Here is a 19,111-nt window from a genome sequence, read left to right on the forward strand (position 1 = left end):
CTAAATGTTAATTATTCCCTATATATGACATAAACGTGTACTTCTTTCAGCTTTTATCCCATTATTGCTAATTCTTAACCCACATAGAACAATTTTTTTTTCTCTGATCTGATGCCTCCAAGCTAAAGGCAAAAGAGAAGAGCAAAGATATACCTATTTGAATGCAGAGTATCAAAGAACAGCACTGAGAGATACGAAAGCCTTCCTCAATGATCAGTGCAAAGAAATAGAGGAAAATAATAGAATGGGAAAGACTAGAGATCTCTTCAAGAAAATTAGAGACATCAAGGGAATATTTCATGCGAAGACAGGCACAATAAAGGACAGAAATGGTATGGACCTAAGAGAAGCAGAAGATATTAAAAAGAGGTGGCAAGAATACAAAAAGAACCATACAAAAAAATATCTTTATGACCCAGACAACCACAATGGTGTGATCATTCACCTAGAGCCAGACATCCTGGAATATGAAGTCAAGCAGGCCTTACGAAACACCACTATGAACAAAGCTAGTGGAGGTGATGGGATTCCAGTTGAGCTATTTCAATCTTAAAGATAATGTTGTGAGTGCTGCACTCAATAAGCCAGCAAATGTTCAATAACTCAGCAGTGGCCACAGGACTTGAGAAGTTCAGTTTTCATTCCAATCCCAAAGAAAAGGAATTACAAAGAATGTTCAAACTATTGTACAACTGCACTCATCTACACACTAGCAAAGTAATACTTAAAACTCTCCAAGCCAGGCTTCAACAGTACATGAACCATGAAGTTCCAGATGTTCAAGCTGGACTTAGAAAAGGAAGAGGAACCAGAGATCAAACTGCCAACATCCACTGGATCATAGAAAAAGGAAGAGAATTCCAGAAAAACATCTACTTATGCTTTATTGACTATGCCAAAGACTTTGTGTGGATTACAACAAACTGTGGAAAATTCTTCAAGAGAATGATTTCTCCTGAGAAATCTGTATACAGGTCAGGAAGCAACAGTTAGAACCTGACATGGAACAACAGACTGGTTCCAAATTGGGAAAGGAGAACATTGAGGTTGTATATTGTCACCCTGCATATTTAACTCATATGCAGAGTACATCATGCAAAATGCCAGGATGGATGAAGCACAAGCTGGAATCAAGTTTTCTGGGAGAAATATCAATAACCTCAGATATGCAGATGACACCACGCTTATGGCAGAAAGCGAATAGGAACTAAAGAGACTCTTGATGAAAGTGAAAGAAGAGAGTGAAAAACCTGGCTTAAAACTCAACTTTCAGAAATCTAAGATCATGGCATCGAGTCCCATCACTTCATGGCAAATAGACTGGGAATGATGGAGACAGTGACAGACTTTATTTTGGGGGGCTCCAAAATAACTGGAGATGGTGACTGCAGCCATGAAATTAAAAGACGCTTACTCCTTGCAAGAAAAGCTATGACCAATCTAGACAGCATATTAAAAAGCAGAGACATTACTTTGCCACCTTCTAGTCAAAGCTAAGGTTTTTCCAGTAGTCACATACAAATGTGAGACTTGAACTATAACGAAAGGTGAGTGCCGAAGAACTGACAGTTTTGAACTGTTGTGTTGGAGAAGATTCTTGAGAGTCCTTTGGACTGCAAGGAGATCAAACCAGTCAATCCTTAAGGAAGAATATTCATTGGAAGGACTGATGCTGAAGCTGAAACTCCCATACTTTGGCCACTTGATGTGAAGAACTTACCCATTGGAAAAGACCCTGATGCTGGGATAGATTGAAAGCAGGCAGAGAAGGGGACAATAGAGGATGAGATGGTTGGATGGCATCACTGACTCAATGGACATGAGTTTGAGTAAGCTCTGGGAGTTGCTGATGGACAGGGAAGCCTGGCCTGTTGCAGTCCATGGGTTGCAAAGAGTCAGATACGAATGAGCGATTGAACTGAACTGATAAAACTGGTAAGGCGAAACTACAGGAGACAAAATTATCCATTTTCAGGAAATTTAAATGTTAATTCTTCCCTATATTCGACATAGCCCTGAAGTTTCAGCTTTGATCCCATTATTCCTAATTCTTAACCCACATAAAACAATTTTTCTCTTTCATCTGATGCTTCCAAGTCATAAAATCTTATTATGCTGTTTTTCTTTTTTTTTTCTTTTTTTTTCTTTTTTTTTTGGCTGTTGGGTTTGCGGGATCTTAAACCCATGTCCCCACTTTAAAAGTGCAGAGTCTTAACTACTAGACTGCAAGGGAATTCCCTGATTCTATTTAATTATTCTCTAAATTAGCAATATGTTTACTATCAAATGTCCCATAGACTGTATGGCCCAGTTCCCAATATCTTTTATTATGGTTAACATTTTTAGTTTATTCAGACAAACAACCACACAGAATTATATATTGACTTATTATTTCACATATAGCAATTAAGGGCTGCTTCTGAGAAAGTAAAAATGGGCTGCAGTGACACTTGTGTATTGTCAAGATCTTCTTGGTTCCAAATTGTTAAAATGGTTTGAACAAAATGACCTGGAATAGACTGCTAGATATATTTCATATATGTGTGTTTATTTTTTTTTATATTTACATATGTGTAACATCCGGAGAAGGCAACGGCACCCCACTCCAGTACTCATGCCTGGAAAATCCCATGGATGGAGGAGCCTGGTAGGCTGCAATTCATGGGGTCGTAAGAGTCGGACAGGACTGAGCGACTTCACTTTCACTTTTCACTTTCATGCATTGGAGAAGGAAATGGCAGTCCAATCCAGTGTTCTTGCCTGGAGAATCCCAGGGACGGGGAAGCCTGGTGGGCTGCCGTCTATGGGGTCGCACAGAGTCGGACACGACTGAAGCGACTTAGCAGCAGCAGCAGCATGTGTAACATCTTTATAAATGTACAATATAAATTATGTTATTATACTTCATTTCTTTATAATTAAGCATCAAGGGTAAAGAAAACAAAAGAGCAAGTATACCAGGCTTAAATTAGATGATTTAAGTTTTCTCTTAAAACAGAGGTAGGAAATAATGCTGACATACTTTTCCAGACTGATTGAACACTGATAGTGTATAGCAGGATGATACTTCCCAAGGCAATTCATTATGGCTCTAGGCATGCTAGATTTCATCTCAGTGTAAGAAATCCTCATCTGTCACCCTATCCCCTTTCCCATGCTCTATTCCTATTTCATTCTTTAAACACATTTTTAAGTTTTTAAAATATTTGTGTTTCCTTTTTAAACAATCAGATCAGGTCAGTTGCTCAGTCGTGTCCGACTCTTTGCAACCCCATGAATCGCAGCACGCCAGGCCTCCCTGTCTATCACCAACTCCCGGAGTTCACTCAGACTCACGTCCATTAAGTCAGTGATGCCATCCAGCCATCTCATCCTCTGTCGTCCCCTTCTCCTCTTGCCCCCAATCCCTCCCAGCATCAGAGTCTTTTCCAATGAGTCAACTCTTCGCATGAAGTGGCCAAAGTACTGGAGCTTCAGCTTTAGCATCATTCCTTCCAAAGAACACCCAGGACTGATCTCCTTTAGGATGGACTGGTTGGATCTCCTTGCAGTCCAAGGGACTCTCAAGAGTCTTCTCCAACACCACAGTTCAAAAGCATCAATTCTTTGACGCTCAGCCTTCTTCACAGTCCAACTCTCACATTCATATATGACCACAGGAAAAACCATAGCCTTGACTAAACGAACCTTTGTTGGCAAAGTAATGTCTCTGCTTTTGAATATGCTATCTAGGTTGGTCATAACTTTCCTTCCAAGGAGTAAGCAATACTCCTTCAAATTTTTCAGTCTCAAGTATCTGGAACAACCAGGAACAGAAGTCAGTATATTCTAATTTTATTAGATTTGATAAAGACCTATTGCATGAAAATTGATAAGGCAGTTACTCTGTACAAATTAAAGGTTTATAAAACATGATATTTCCCTTAAGGAATTTATAATCTAGTAGAGATTAAAGGACTTCTGTGCAAATAATCTAATCACACTCTCAAGCATGAGGAGAAAGCATGTGATATATAACTCAAAGGTTGAGAGGACTCAAATGTCATTACAACTACAGAAATAAATTTTAATAAGCTTTCATCTTTAAATGGGAAAACTTTAAAAATTTTAATGTGTGTTTGTAAGTGTTTTACTCCTTTCTACCCCTTCTTAAATAGTGCTGATATTTAGGTCAGATATATTTGCTCAAAACAGAGCAAGAGACTCTTCCATGGTCAGTGGAACCCACTTGAGTGAGACAGAACTAAATTACCTAGAAATGCCCCAAAAAACTGTTACTAAAGGTGATGTCTGAACATTGCAAATTGTCTCCTATCTCATAAATTTACTTAAATCAGCCAGGTTAATCCAAATCTAAGTAATAATCTTACAAGGAGTTTGTAACAAAAGAAAGAAGTCAAAACTGCCGACTTGTATAAGTGCTTTGTATAAAAACAGTTGCTTTGTTGTATAAATAAGATTATCAGTTCTCACTTATGCTTTAATCAATTATCCATTCATGAATTAAGGTATTTAATCAAAAATCTCTGGTATACTATTTGACCATGCCATGATCATCACCAGCATATATATCCAAAAAGCAAAGGGTAGGGTTGATCTGACCCAGTCCTGATATAGACCCACTCCTCCAAATGGCAGAGCAAGGGCCAAGGGAGAGCACGCCACACAATCAAATGGGACTGGCAGAGATAGCATTATCTTGGCTGTGATTGGCTTCCCTGATAGCTCAGTTGGTAAAGAATCCGCCTGCAATGCAGGAGACCCCAGTTTGATTCCTGGGTCGGGAAGATCTAATGGAGAAGGGATAGGCTACCCATCCCAGTATTCATAGGCATCCTTGGTGGCTCAGCTGGTAAAGAATCTGTCTGAAATGCGGGATACCTGGGTTCTATCCCTGGATTGGGAAGATCCCCTGGAGAAGGGAACGACTACCCACCCCAGTATTCTGGCCTGGAGAATTCCATGGACAGAGGGGCCTGGTGGGCTACATACAACCCACGGAGTCACAAAGAGTTAGACACAACTGAGCGACTTTCACTTTCACTTCCTGGCTGTGATTTTCCATTTCTCCAACCAGGTTGTAATATAATCAGTGGGTTATTTCTTTCCTTGGACATTCCTAAAACATGTAAGCCAACCACATCTTATTTGTTGAGAATGATACATAATGGCATCTTCTAAAACTTGTGGGGAAAAAAAAAACAAAACAGAACATTTCTGACATTGCAAGGTGCCAACAGATCTAAGTGATGACTGCATTCCAAACTGTTCATAAGAAAGGAACACTTCTTAAGAGAACAGCAAAAACAGGGGGGAAAACACTTAGAAATAGGCTTTGATCAATAAATCACTTTTATTTACTCTGGTTAAAAGAAATCAATTCAAATGAGTTTTGAGATTTTTTGGCCAAATGTTACTCAATATTTTTGCTCTCATAAATATATGTCTCCTTTGCTTTTATTACTAAACTTCACAATAACTTACTGTTCCTCATTTTATCCTTATGAGAACAGTACCTTGAGAGCCACATAAAATGAACATTCCAAGCAGTTTCATATTTTTTGCAGAACTCTGGAGAAGCTAATAAGAGGTATTTATATGGATGTAATTTTCTTTGCATTTGGTGAGCATATTTATCTTTTCTTGTTACTTCTGTATCCACAGATTAAATATAAAAGCTTCTCTTTTAAAGCAACTTTCCCATGCATCTTGAATACATGTAGTACAGCTTCACTTGCTTTACAGACGAGGCGCAAAGTTAAAATGCACATATGTGTAGTCAAACCTCAATTATGATGGGTTAATTAAACAGTAGAATTCTGAGTAGTGAGTATGACTGTGACCTAGTACAGAATTCAGTACTGAATACTGAGTATGCCTGTGACATAGTACAGAATTTGAGCTCTGTCATTCCCGATCGAAATTTGCCTTTAAACACAGCAAATTTATCTGAATTCAAGACATACTGATGGTTAAGAATCAATGTTCTTTCATGTTCAACTAAGCAGGAAAAGCACTGCTAATTTATCATAAAATGGTAAGATATTTCCCAATTTCAAAGGTGTTAAAATGTGAAGGCAAAAGCATATCTTTGAATCTATGAAATATGTTACGTGTCTTCTTTAGCCTGAGAAACTTGTATGATGGTAGTAATGATGATTTTATTCCAGACTGCAGGACAGCATGTAGACAATTACAAAGACTGTAGGAATGAAGAGATGCTTTCTGTCGACTTCCTGACTGTGTCACTAATTTTTAAAGTCTTTGGGAGAGTGACTACCAGTACTGTTCAAAGTGGCAGTTACACACCATTCATCGTGTTCTTCAATGAGTTCATTTTCTACCTTTCTGTTTTTTCCTTATTCATATAGGGGTGAAAGTAAAATCCAGTGTTTCACTGCCTAAGAACCCAAGAGAAATACTAGATTTTACCTTATGTCTAGATTTGGCATATCTGTACATCATGACAAATAACATCTGTAGATACTTGGCATACAGCACAAGTTTCTGTGTTCTCTGGGGTGAGAGAGGGACTCAGAGTAAGTACTCAATATAAGCAGCAACACAAAAGACCAAATGTTCTTTATCCTTTCCAGATAGTTTAATTTTATGCATATATATAAATATATTTCCAAAAATATGATAATAAATGAATAGAAAAGCACTAGAAATCCTCAATATATTTCATATTGTCTGCTTTTTTTCATTCTACTTATAAAGGATGCCACAAAAATGACAATGTGAGACAATCAGGCTAGGATTAATAGTGTTAGAATCCAAAAAAAAGTGGGAAAAAACTCTAAAAGAACACTATGCAGAAGCAGAACTTCTAAAAGGAAATGTCTTAAAATTTTAACTAGGTGAATTCACTGCGTGTCTACATGCTAAGTCGCTTCAGTCACGTCTGACTCTTTGCAACCCTATGAACTGTAGTCCGCCAGGCTCCTCTGTCCATGGTATTCTCCAAACAAGAATACTGGAGTGGATCGCCATGCCTTCCTCCAGGGTGAATTCACTGCAAATACCTATTAAAATCACCATTTTTTTCCTTTTTTGGCCTAAATAATCAAAGCAGCATGTGTTGATGTGAGGACTATATCATCAGTTGCTATGATTTTAGCAACTGAAAGGAAACAGAATTTATAACGGTTTATTAAGAAGAGGAGGAAACTGAAGTTCAAAGGAATAAAATGTGTATCATCTATTTTCACATATAAAGTAGCACAGCCAAAATTAAAGCCACTGAATTTTAGTTAAGTTTCCCTTATCTTTCAAAAGCATTACCCTAATATGACATATATGCATATGCACACATACATATAGTTATTATATTCTTACACTGTAATCAATGACACAGAAAACAGTTGTTTTCAGTATTCATGGTAACCATTATGACAATCAAAGAGTGGCTTATAATTTGGTCTGTGGACCTGAGAAAGTTCTCTAAACTATTGTTTTCCATAGAGGACATAATCTCAAATGCCTAATGTTTTCAGGGATGTAAGACAGTATCAAACTACAGTGTGAACAATTTAATGGAAGTCACAGAATGCTTGATTAGGTACAAACCATCAAGAATACCAATTGTTACTTTCTCATTTTTCCAGTTGAAGAGGCTGTGTCTCAATGGTTAAGGGATTTGCTCAAGGCAACTCAATTAGTTCAAAGTAAATCATTGCAGGTGACCTACATTTCACTAATTACAAGCATTCTGTGCAAATATGTGAGAGATGCACCTCCTTACAGACAAATGCCAACCTCTCTTACATCCTTGTTTCTAAATATAGGACCAAGCCCAGTCTGCATCTTGTTGTTGTTGTTTAGTTGCTAAGTTGTGTCCAACTCTTTGCAAACCCATGGATTGCAGCACTCCAGCCTTGCCTATCTTTCACTATCTTCTGGAGTTTGCTCCTGTTTATGTCCATTGAGTAGGTGATGCCATCTAATCATTTCATCCTCTGCTGCCCACTTTTCCTTTTGCCTTCAATCTTTCCCAGCATCAGAGTCTTTTCCAATGAGTCATTTCTTTGCATCAACATGGCCAAAAAATTATTGGAGATTTGGCTTCAGCATCAGTTCTTCCAATCAATATTCGGGGTTAATTTCCTTTAGGATTGATTGGTTTGATCTCTCTTTTTTTTTTAATTTTATTTTATTTTTAAACTTTACATAATTGTATTAATTTTGCCAAATATCAAAATGAATCCGCCACAGGTATACATGTGTTCCCCATCCTGAACCCTCCTCCCTCCTCCCTCCCCATACCATCCCTCTGGGTCGTCCCAGGTTTGATTTCTTTGCAGTCCAAGGGACTCTCAAGAGTCTTCTCCAGCACCACAATTCAAAATTTTCAATTCTTCAGCTCTCAGTCTTCTTTATGGTCCAACTCTGGCTCAGAGGTTAAAGCATCTGCCTGCAATGTGGGAGACCTGGGTTCAATCCCTGGGTCGGGAAGATCCCCTGGAGAAGGAAATAGCAACCCACTCCAGTAATCTTGCCTGGAGAATACCATGGACGGAGGATCCTGGTGGGCTACAATCCACGGGGTCGCAAAGAGTCAGACACGACTGAGCGACTTCACACACACTTTCATTCACATCTGAACATGACTACTGGAAAAACCATAGCTTTGACTATATGGAACTTTGTTGGCAAAGTGATTTCTCTGCTTTTGAATATGCTGTCTAGGTTTGTAATAGCTTTCATTCCAAAGAGCAAGTATCTTTTAATTTCATGGCTGCAGTCACCATCTGCAGTGATTTTGGAGCCAAAGAAAATAAAATCTGTCACTGCTTCCACTTTTCCCCCTTTTATTTACCATGAAGTGATGGGACCGGATGCCATGATCTTAATTTTCTGAATGTTGAGTTTTAAGCCAGCTTTTTAATTCTCCTCTTTCACCCTCCTCAAGAGGCTCTTTAGTTCCTCTTCACTTTGTTTCATTAGAGTGGTATCATCTGCATATCTGAGGTGGTAGATATTTCTCCCAGCATCCTTGATTCCACCTTGTGAGTCATCCAGCTCAGCATCTCACATGATGTACTCTGCACAGAAGTTAAATAAGCAGGGTGACAATATACAACCTTGATGTATTCCTTTCCCAATTTTGAACCAAGCCATTATTTCTTTTTGTTTCTTGACCTGCACACAGCTTTCTCAGAAGACAAGTAAGGTGGTCTGGTATTCCCATCTCTTGAAGAACTTTACAGATTGTTGTGATCTACACAAAGGCTTTCGTGAAGTCAATGAAGCACACACATTTTTTCTGGAATTCCCTTTTTTTTCTCTATGATCCAGTGGATGTTGGCAATTTGATCTCTGGTTCCTCTGCCTTATCTAACCAAGCTTGTACATCGGGAAGTCCTCAGTTCATGTACTGCTGAAGCCCAGGTTGAAAGATTTTGAGTATAACTTTACTAGCATGTGAAATGAGTACAACTGTCCAGTAGTTCGAACATTCTTTGGCATTCCCCTTATTTTGGATTAGAAAGAAAACTGACCTTTTCTGGTCCTGAGGCTACTGCTGAGTTTTCCAAATTTGCTGATGTACTGACTACAACACTTTAACAGCATCATTTTTTAGGATTTGAAATGTCTCAGGTGGAATTCCATCACCTCAACTAGCTTTTTTCATAGTAATGCTTCCTAAGGACCACTTGACTTCACACTCTAGGATGTCTGAATCTAGGAGAGTGACCACATCATTACAGTTATCTGGGTCATTAAGACCTTTCTGTATAGTTCTTCTGTGTTTTCTTGCAACCTCTTCTTAATCTCTTCTCCTTCTCTTAGGCCCTTGCCATTTCTGTCCTTTATTGAGCCCATCCTTGCATGAAATGTCCCCTTGGTATCTCCAACTTTCTTTCAGAGATCTCTAGTCTTTACCATTCTATTGTTTTCCTCTATTTTTTTGCACTGTTCATTGAAGAAGGCTTTCTTACCTCTCCTTGCTGTTCTTTGGAACATTGCATTCAGTTGGTTATATCTTTCCCTTTCTCCCCTGCCTTTTGCTTCTCTTCTTTCCTCAGCTATTTGTAAAGCCTCCTCAGTCAAACAATTTGCCTTGCTGCATTTCTTTTTCTTGGGGATGATTTTGGTCATTGCCTCCTGTACAATGTTACAAACCTCCATCTGTCATTGTCCAGGCACTCTGTCTACAGATCTAATTCCTTGAATCTAGTCAACACCTCCACTGTATAGTCATAAGGGATTTGATTTAGGTCATACCTGAAAGGGCTAGTGGTTTTCTCTACTTTCTTCAATTTAAGCCTGGATTTTGCAATAAGGAACTCATGATGTGAGACACAGTCAACTCCATGTCTTGTCTCTGCTGACTGTATACAGCGTCTCCATCTTAAGTTGCAAAGAATGTAATCAATCTGATTTTGGTGTTGACCATCTGGTGATGTCCATGTGTAGAATTGTCTCTTGTGTTGTGGGAAGGGGGTGTTTGCTATGATCAGTGTGTTCTTTTGACAAAACTCTGTTAGCCTTGATCTGTTTCATTTTATATTCCAAGGCTGCACTTGCCTGTTACTCCAGGTATCTCTTGACTGCCTACTTTTGCATTGCAGTGAAAAGGACATTTTGGGGGGTGTTAGTTCTAGAAGGTCTTGTAGGTCTTCATGCTGCTGTTGCTGCTAAGTCGTCTCAGTCATGTCCGACTCTGTGCGACCCCATAGGTGGCAGCCCACCAGAATCCCCCATCCCTGGGATTCTCCAGGCAAGAACACTGGAGTGGGTTGCCATTTCCTTCTCCAATGCATGAAAGTGAAAAGTGAAAGTGAAGTCGTGTCCAACTCTTCGCGATCCCATGGACTGCAGCCTACCAGGCTCCTTCGTCCATGGGATTTTCCAGGCAAGAGTACTGGAGTGGGTTCCCATTGCCTTCTCCAAGGACTTCATATAATAAATCAATTTCAGCTTCTTCAGCATTAGTGCTTGGGGCACAGACTTGGATTACTGTGATGCTGAAAGGTTTGCTTTGGAAACAAATTAAGATCATTCTGTCATTTTTGAGACTGTACCCAAGTAATGCATTACAGACTCTTTTGCTGACTATGAAGACTACTCCATTTCTTCTAACGGATTCTAACCCACAGTAGTAGATACAATGGTCATCTGAATTAAATTCACCCATTCCCGTCCATTTTAGTTCACGGATGTGTAAGATGTCCATGTTCACTCTTGTCATCTCCTGTTTGACCACGTCCAATGTACCTTGACTCAGGGTCCTAACATTCCAGGATCCTATGCAACATTGTTCTTTACAGCATCAGAATTTACTTTCACCACCAGATACGGCCACAACTGTGTGCTGTTTCTGCTTAGGCCCAGCCACTGCATTCTTTCTGGAGCTGTGAGTAGCTGTCCTCTGCTCTTTCCCAGTAGCATATTGGACACTTCTGACCTGGGAGGCTCATCTTCCAGTGTTATATCTTTTTGCATTTTCACACTGTTCATGGGGTTCTCAAAGCAAGAATACTGAAGTGATTTGCCATTCCCTTCTCCAGTGGACCTGGTTTTATCAGAGCTCTCCACCATGACCTGTGCCTCATGGTTGGCCCTGCAAGTCATGGCTCATAGCTTCATTGAGTTAAGCAAGCCCCTTTGCCACAAAAAGGCTGTGATCCTTAAAGTGGATCTTAGCCTGATTCTTAGGCTCTACCAAATATTCAGTAACAGAAGACCGCCACCGCCCATACTTGGCATCAGATTCATTCAGAGGATTATAAGACAAGAGCAAGCAGGCCAGCAAGGCAGCATTAGCCATTCGTTTGGAAAAGGAGTCTATACAGCATTCCATATAGGGCTTCCCTTGTGGCTCAGCTGGTAAAGAATCTGCCTGCAATGCAGGGGACCTGGGTTCAAACTCTGGGTCGGGAAGATCCCCTGGAGAAGGGAATGGCTAACCACTCCAGTATTCTGGCCTGGAGACTGCATAGTCCATGGGGTCACAAAGAGTTGGACACGACTGAGCAACTTTCACTTTCACAGCATTCCATATAGCCATTCATGAAGTATTCTCTCTGACTCTTCAGAAGAAACCCAATGTCCATACTGGCCAGGTGTGGGAGTCTTCTTAGTTTAAGAGCCTCATGCAATATAACAGTCAATATCTCAACAGTTCTGTGGCAAAGCTTCCAGTTTTGAAATTCACTGCACTCAGAGAACTGTAAAGTTTCTGCCTTTCCATAAGTCATTTAAAGTTTTCTCAGGCCTAAAACAATTTATCAATCATTCATTAATTTTATTATAATCAATTTTGCATTCTAGTATAACTAGAATATTATCTTTATCAGGTTTCAGAGTAATCCATTTTTCCAGGTCAAATTATCATGCAGAAGAGGAATTTTATTTTGAACTTACCCATGAATCTTCAAGGTCATTAAAGAAATAAGAAAGTTTTGAGACTTTTTTTCAAGGTCAAGATTGTATATTATTCTAAGGCACTTATGTTTGTAGGTTAAGATCCTGGATCACTTATTTGATCATCTTCTATTAAAAATTCCTCAGTAACTAAAATGTATCTGGCAATATTCTAGGTGTAGTACAAAACACATAGGTATATCTCTGCCTTCAAAGAGCTTATATTCTAAAACAGGAGGATGTGCTGTGCTCAGTTGCTCAGTCGTGCCCAACTCTTTGCACCTCCATGAACTATAGCCCGCCAGGCTCCTCTGTGCATAAGGATTCTCCAGGCAAGAATACTGCAGTGGCTTGCCATGCCTTTCTCCAGGGGATTTTCCTAACCCAGGTCTCCTGTATTTCAGACGGATTCTTTACCATCTGAGACACCAGGGGAGCCCACGAAAACTGGAGTGGATAGCCTATCCCTTCTCCAGGGGATCTTCCTGACCCAGTAATCGAACCAGGGACTCCTGCATTTCAGGTGAATTCTTTACCAGCTGAGCTACCAGAGAAGCCAAAAAAGGAGGATAGATTTAATAAATAAATTACATAATATGCTAGAAGTTGTTAACTACTGAGAAAAATAAACCATGAACATGATATAATGAGTCCTTGGAGATTAGCAGTATTTACTTTAGAATTTGAGGTAACTTTGGCATTTTTGAAAATAACAAGGTTTGTATGGAATATTTTAAACATCATAAGAAAACAATCCATATATATATGCTAATATTTGGGGGCTGAATTTCCCCTTCTTACTTTTTCCACTGTTTTTCTTAATGATTGTTTTTTTCTATTTCACCTGTTACCATTATAAATAGGCTGAATTTCAAAAAAATTGTAAAGTTAGACACTCAATGGTAAAAATTAGAAACATTAAAAAGTCTAAACAGCTCTTTCTCAAGGGACCTATGAAGACATTTTCTCTTCACTGCATTGCCTTATATTTGGGTTAATCGTTCTTTATTACTATGTTTAAGAGGAAACAGAGAAAAAGCAAAATGTCACTTCTTCAAAACACTAGCACTTGAATTTGAAGATGTATTTATTCATATTATTAAAAACACAAAAGCAAACATTCCCTTTCAGTAGAATAGCAAGCAGTAATCTTAAATTATAAAATTTTGTATATTAAATTTAGAGGAAATTGTTTTAGAGATAAGAGATTCTTTAGAACTGAGATGCAAAAGAGCCTTTGAAGGCAGATATTTGCAAATAAGGCCAAAACACAATGATTTTAAAATGAGTGTTCAATAATAGCAAATGAAACAACTGACAAAGGATTAATTTCCAAAATATACAAGGAGCTCATACAACTCAATGCCAGAAAAATAAACAACCCAATCAAAAATTGGAAAAAAGACCTAAACAGACATTTCTCCAAAGAAGACAAACACATGAAAAGATGCTCCACATCGCTCATTATTAGAGAAATGCAAATCAAAACTACATTTAGACATCACTGCACATGGGTCAGAATGGCCATTATCAAAGAGTCTACAAACAATAAATGCTGGAAAGGGTGTGGAGAAAAGGGAATGCTCTTGCACTGTTGGTGGGAATATAAATTGATACAGCCATTATGGAAGACAGTACGGAGAGTCCTTTAAAAACTAGGAATAAAACCACCATATGACCAAGGAATCCCACTCCTAGGCATATACCCTGAGGAAACCAAAATTGAAAAAGACACATGTATCCCATTGTTCACTGCAGCACTATTTACAATAGCTAGAACATGGAAGCAACCTAGATGTCCATCCACAGATGAATGGATAAAGAAGGGGTGGTACATATACACAATGGAATATTACTCAGCCATAAAAAGGAACACATTTGAGTCAGTTCTGATGAGATGGATGAACCTAGAACCTGAGGAGATGATGAACCTAGAACCTATTATACAGAGTAAAGTGAGTCAGAAAGAGAAAGATAAATATTGTATTCTAACAAATATATACAGAATCTAGAAAAACAGTATTGAATTTATTTACAGGGCAGAAATGGAGAAACAGGCATAGAGAATAGTCTTATGGACATGGGGAGAGAAAAGGAGAGGGTGAGATGTATGGAAAGAGTGACATGGAAACTTACATTACCATATGTAAAATAGATAGCCAATGGGAATTTGCTGTATGGCTCAGGAAACGCAAACAGGGGCTCTGTATCAATCTAGAGGGGTGGGATGGGGTGGGAGATGGGAGGGAGGTTCAAAAGGGAGGGGATACGTGTATACCTAAGGCTGATTCATGTTGAGGTTTGACAGAAAAGAACAAAGTTCTGTAAAGCAATTATCCTTCAATAAAATAATTAAAAGATTTTTTTAAAAATGAGTGTTTCAAATAAGTATGAAAATCATATATTTCATCAGCACCTTTCTCAATTTACATACCCACTGCGTGTAAGTGGGACTTAACCTCTACTTATGTGAAAATACATTGTAAAAATTACTATTTAAGGAAAGTGAAACCTGCTCAGTCATGTCTGAGTCTTTGTGAGTCCATAGACTACACAGTCCATGGAATTCTCCAGGCCAGAATACTGGAGTGGGTAGCCTTTCCCTTCTCCAGGGGACCTTCCCAACCCAGGGATCGAACCCAGGTCTCCTGCATTACAGGAGGATTCTTTACCAGCTTAGCCTCAAGTGAAGCCCAAGAACACTGGAGAGGGTAGTGTATCCCTTCTACAGTGGATCTTCCTGACCCAGGAATCAAACTAGTGTCTAGTCAGAGCTATGGTTTTTCCAGTAGTCATGTATGGATGTGAGTGTTGGATTATAAAGAAAGCTGTGCACCGAAGAATTGATGCTTTTGAACTGTGGAGTTGGACAAGACTCTTGAGAGTCCCTTGCACTGCAAGGAGATCAAACCAGTCAATCCTGAAGGAAATCTATCTGTATTCATAGGAAGGACTCATGCTGAAGCTGAAACTCCAATATTCTGGCCACCTGATGCAAAGAACTGACTCATTGGAAAAGCCTCTGATGCTGGGAAAGATTGAAGGCAGGAGGAAAAGGGGAGGATAGAGGATGAGATGGTTGGATGGTATCACCGACTTGATGGAAATGAGTTTGAGCAAGCTCTGGGAGTTGGTGATGGACAGGGAAGCCTGGTGTGTTGCATTCCATGGGGTCATAAAGAGTCGGACACAATTGAGCAACTGAATTGAACTGAGTAAAGGAAAAGTGGTAAATATTTTCAGATTATTTAACATGAGTACATATGCACATATAGAAATCCAACTTTATATTAAATATAAAAATATTTTTAAATTGTGTGGCCATTATTTATATTGATAAGCAATATAATATTACATACTAACAATTCAATTATATTTCAATCATCTTCAATTAATTATATAATGCATCAATAACATTTCCAAGTTCAATTTAATAACTTATTCTTCATCAGCTAATTATAACTAATTTGAAACAGTGTGGTTAAATACTTTTTAATGACAGCTAATGAAATATTGTTGAAAAGTTTTATGTTTATTAATAATAATAATGAGATTTAGAGAAAATATTTTAATAATTTAAAAGTGAATAGTTTACACATACTAGGAGTTGTATTCATAATAAACCAAAAATAAGTGCTTTACTCTGTATACAGAAGTACTTAAATTCTAAATATTTTCAAGCACAGCCTTCCTGCCTAGTTCAACTTAAAAAGACTTCCCACTGCTTTAATCTTTAGAGTTGAAAGAGTTCAATTTTCAAACTTTCTAACAAAATAAGGTTCAATCTCTAGGACAAGAGAAAGTACCCAATGTTCCGAAATTGCTTAGAATTAACTGTATGTATCATTGATACTATGCATAAAATATTGAATCGATAACTAATCAGAATCCACTGTATAGCCAGGGAACTCTATTCAGTGCTCTGTGGGGACCTATATTGGAAGGAAATCCAAAAATAAGGGGATATATATATATATATATATGTACATATATATATATATATATATTTGTATAGCTGATTCACTTTGGGGTATAGCAGGAACAAATACAACATTGTAAAGCAACTAAGGTCCAATTAAAAAAAATAGAAATGATGGAAAGATGCAGGGCATTTGCTTAATTCATTTTATACCAAGTTTAAACAATTAATTTAAGTAGATACAATAAATGTTCAGTAGCTCTCTTTTATTTACACATATATTTCAAAAAACTTATGTCACCAAAATATCCAATCATGCTATAGCACAGCTTATAGCTCTTATTTTCTGGAAACCCAACTAGTGTTAGTTGCAACTACCTTCCTCAATTTCCATTTGCAGAAAAAATTCATTGTCAAGTCTCTAACTTAAATTCAAGATTTTCCAATATTTTCTTAAACTTAGAAATTAATTTCTTAGACATGAGTTAAAGCTAATATATACCTTATACATGGAATTCAGGAGAAGGGGAAAGACTACAGTACTGATGCAATGCTTAAGCTATAATGCCACCAGATACTGAATCTGTAAAGTATATGGAAAATAAGTGGCAAGATGGACAAAATGCCTGGTATGGACTTAAGGCATTCACAGAACACTGACCCTCATCTTTGTTATCTAAGCTTTTGATGAAGCAGTGATACAACATGATGAATGAACACTCCTTGAAAAAGCACAATCAGAATATTTGTTACTTCCATTTTGTTGCACTGAAACACACAGGAAAAAAAAAAAACAAAACCTTATGAAGTTAAGGTATGAGAAGTCCTCTTCCAACAATAGAGCAATATTAAAAGAATGGGATCATTTTACAAATACTTCATATTGCCCACAAAAATGATCTAGTATGCATTTGGAAATAGATAAAAATCACTATGTAAACCGGAGGAGCTTTAAAAGCAAACATCTGTGTATCTGCAAAGTCAAAAATCATCCCCGGAGCTGAAATTTTGAAAGGGTTCTGTATGTTTTTTGGTGGCAGGGTGCAAAGGCATTATTCACTGATGTTCAGTGAAGAAAGACAACCACTAAATTATCATCACATTGTCTGGCTGCCTTTCAACACATATTTCTCAGGGAAGTCAAGCAGGATGTGTCCTAAGTCTGATTCCGCCAATTCGCAACTGCCATGGTGACTGCAGCAAATGATGAAGAGAAGAGGGAGGTGAGACACTGGGAATAGCCACATTTGAGTCCTAACATAAAATTTTCTCATCACCAATGTTGGTTCCAGTGAAATGTCAACCAGAATGAGGATCTTTCATGGCCTAGCAGTCTCAAATAGTTAGATACCGCATGGCATTTGAAAATGAACAGTGCAGCTGACTTCATCCTTCAAACATCATTCATTAAAAGAGTTCTAATTCTAGGACAGACGAACTCTAGATGCTGGAAATATAATGGCAGTTATTCTTACAGATGAAGATAAAGAAAAATCAGTACATAAGTAATATAAGAACAATTTTACAGAGTGTAAATCCTCCCATCAACAATAATAATAGGTTCAAATGATTGAGAGTAATTGGTAGCTACTTCAGTCAGCAAAGTCATGTCTGAGAAAGTGTCATTTCAGCTAACACCTGAGAAACAAAGGAAAGCCCACACACTGCATACTGAGAAGGGACATTGCATGCAGGGAAACACCTAGTACAGAAAGACTAAGGCAAAAGACAGCGTGACCTGAGGCTAGAGAACAGGAGAAAAGCAAACAGTGTGACATAAAGAGTCAGGCAAGGGCTGGATCATGAAGAAAATTGGAAGATGGGTTAAAGAATTCAGATCTCTGTCTTCGGGCGATGGGAGGTCATTAGAGTAATAATACTTGTTCTACTAAATGACTATTTCATCTGTAGAAGGGAGATTTACTTATAGAGTGACAAACGCAGAAAGATTAAAAATATCTGTGATAGTCTAGGTAAGAAACAATGGGAGATATAAAACAGTGATGGTGAAGAAAACAGAGAAGTGGAGCTACAGCAGATATGCATAGAGGTGACAAGAGTCACAGATTATATATGAACTTTATAAGAGCACTTAGAATTTGACATTAGGCATTAGGTCATAATGGTGCCACATTGAGTAGGGCAATTTGGAAAAGGAACAGATTGGGCAGGTTTATTTGCTTGGTATTTATTTGGGGAGGTCTGCTTGAGAAAATCAAGAGGTCTATTTGGATTATGTTAAACTTGAGATTCATCTCTGCTATACACCTGAATGGGTAGGTCAAGTAGGCTGTCTGAAAAACACATTTCATGTTCAAAAGAGACACTAGAAATATAAACAATACTGAGGGCTATTTGCATATAATTGGCTTTTAAAGCCATTAGATTGGATAAGTTATCCTAGAAAAATTAGGAAGACAGGACCCACATGTCAAAATTTGGAGGTGGAGAAATGATGAGAAAAGGAGATTGAGAAGGGGAAACCTAGGAAAAGTTTATGTAGTTCATGACAAAAGAAAAGAGTTTTTCCAGAAGGATCAATTGGTCAACTGTGACAAATTCCACCTAGGGATCAAGTACAGGAAGAAAAGAGACATGGCCATTGATTTGGCAATGTAACGGTCACGTGGCCTTAACATAGAAAAAATAAAAGAAAGAAGAAAACCAGCCTTTGTGAAGAAGGTAGGCCTAATGAACTGAATTGAAGAGAAAATATGATTTAAATAATTACAACATAAACTATAAATAACTCCTTCAAGATTTTGAATTAGTGTATCTCTGTGTCAAGAGTTGAGCTAAGCTACTTCATGGTATTGCTGCCCC

Source organism: Bubalus kerabau, chromosome X, assembly GCF_029407905.1.
Source record: "Bubalus kerabau isolate K-KA32 ecotype Philippines breed swamp buffalo chromosome X, PCC_UOA_SB_1v2, whole genome shotgun sequence".
NCBI classification, from domain to species: domain Eukaryota; kingdom Metazoa; phylum Chordata; class Mammalia; order Artiodactyla; family Bovidae; genus Bubalus; species Bubalus kerabau.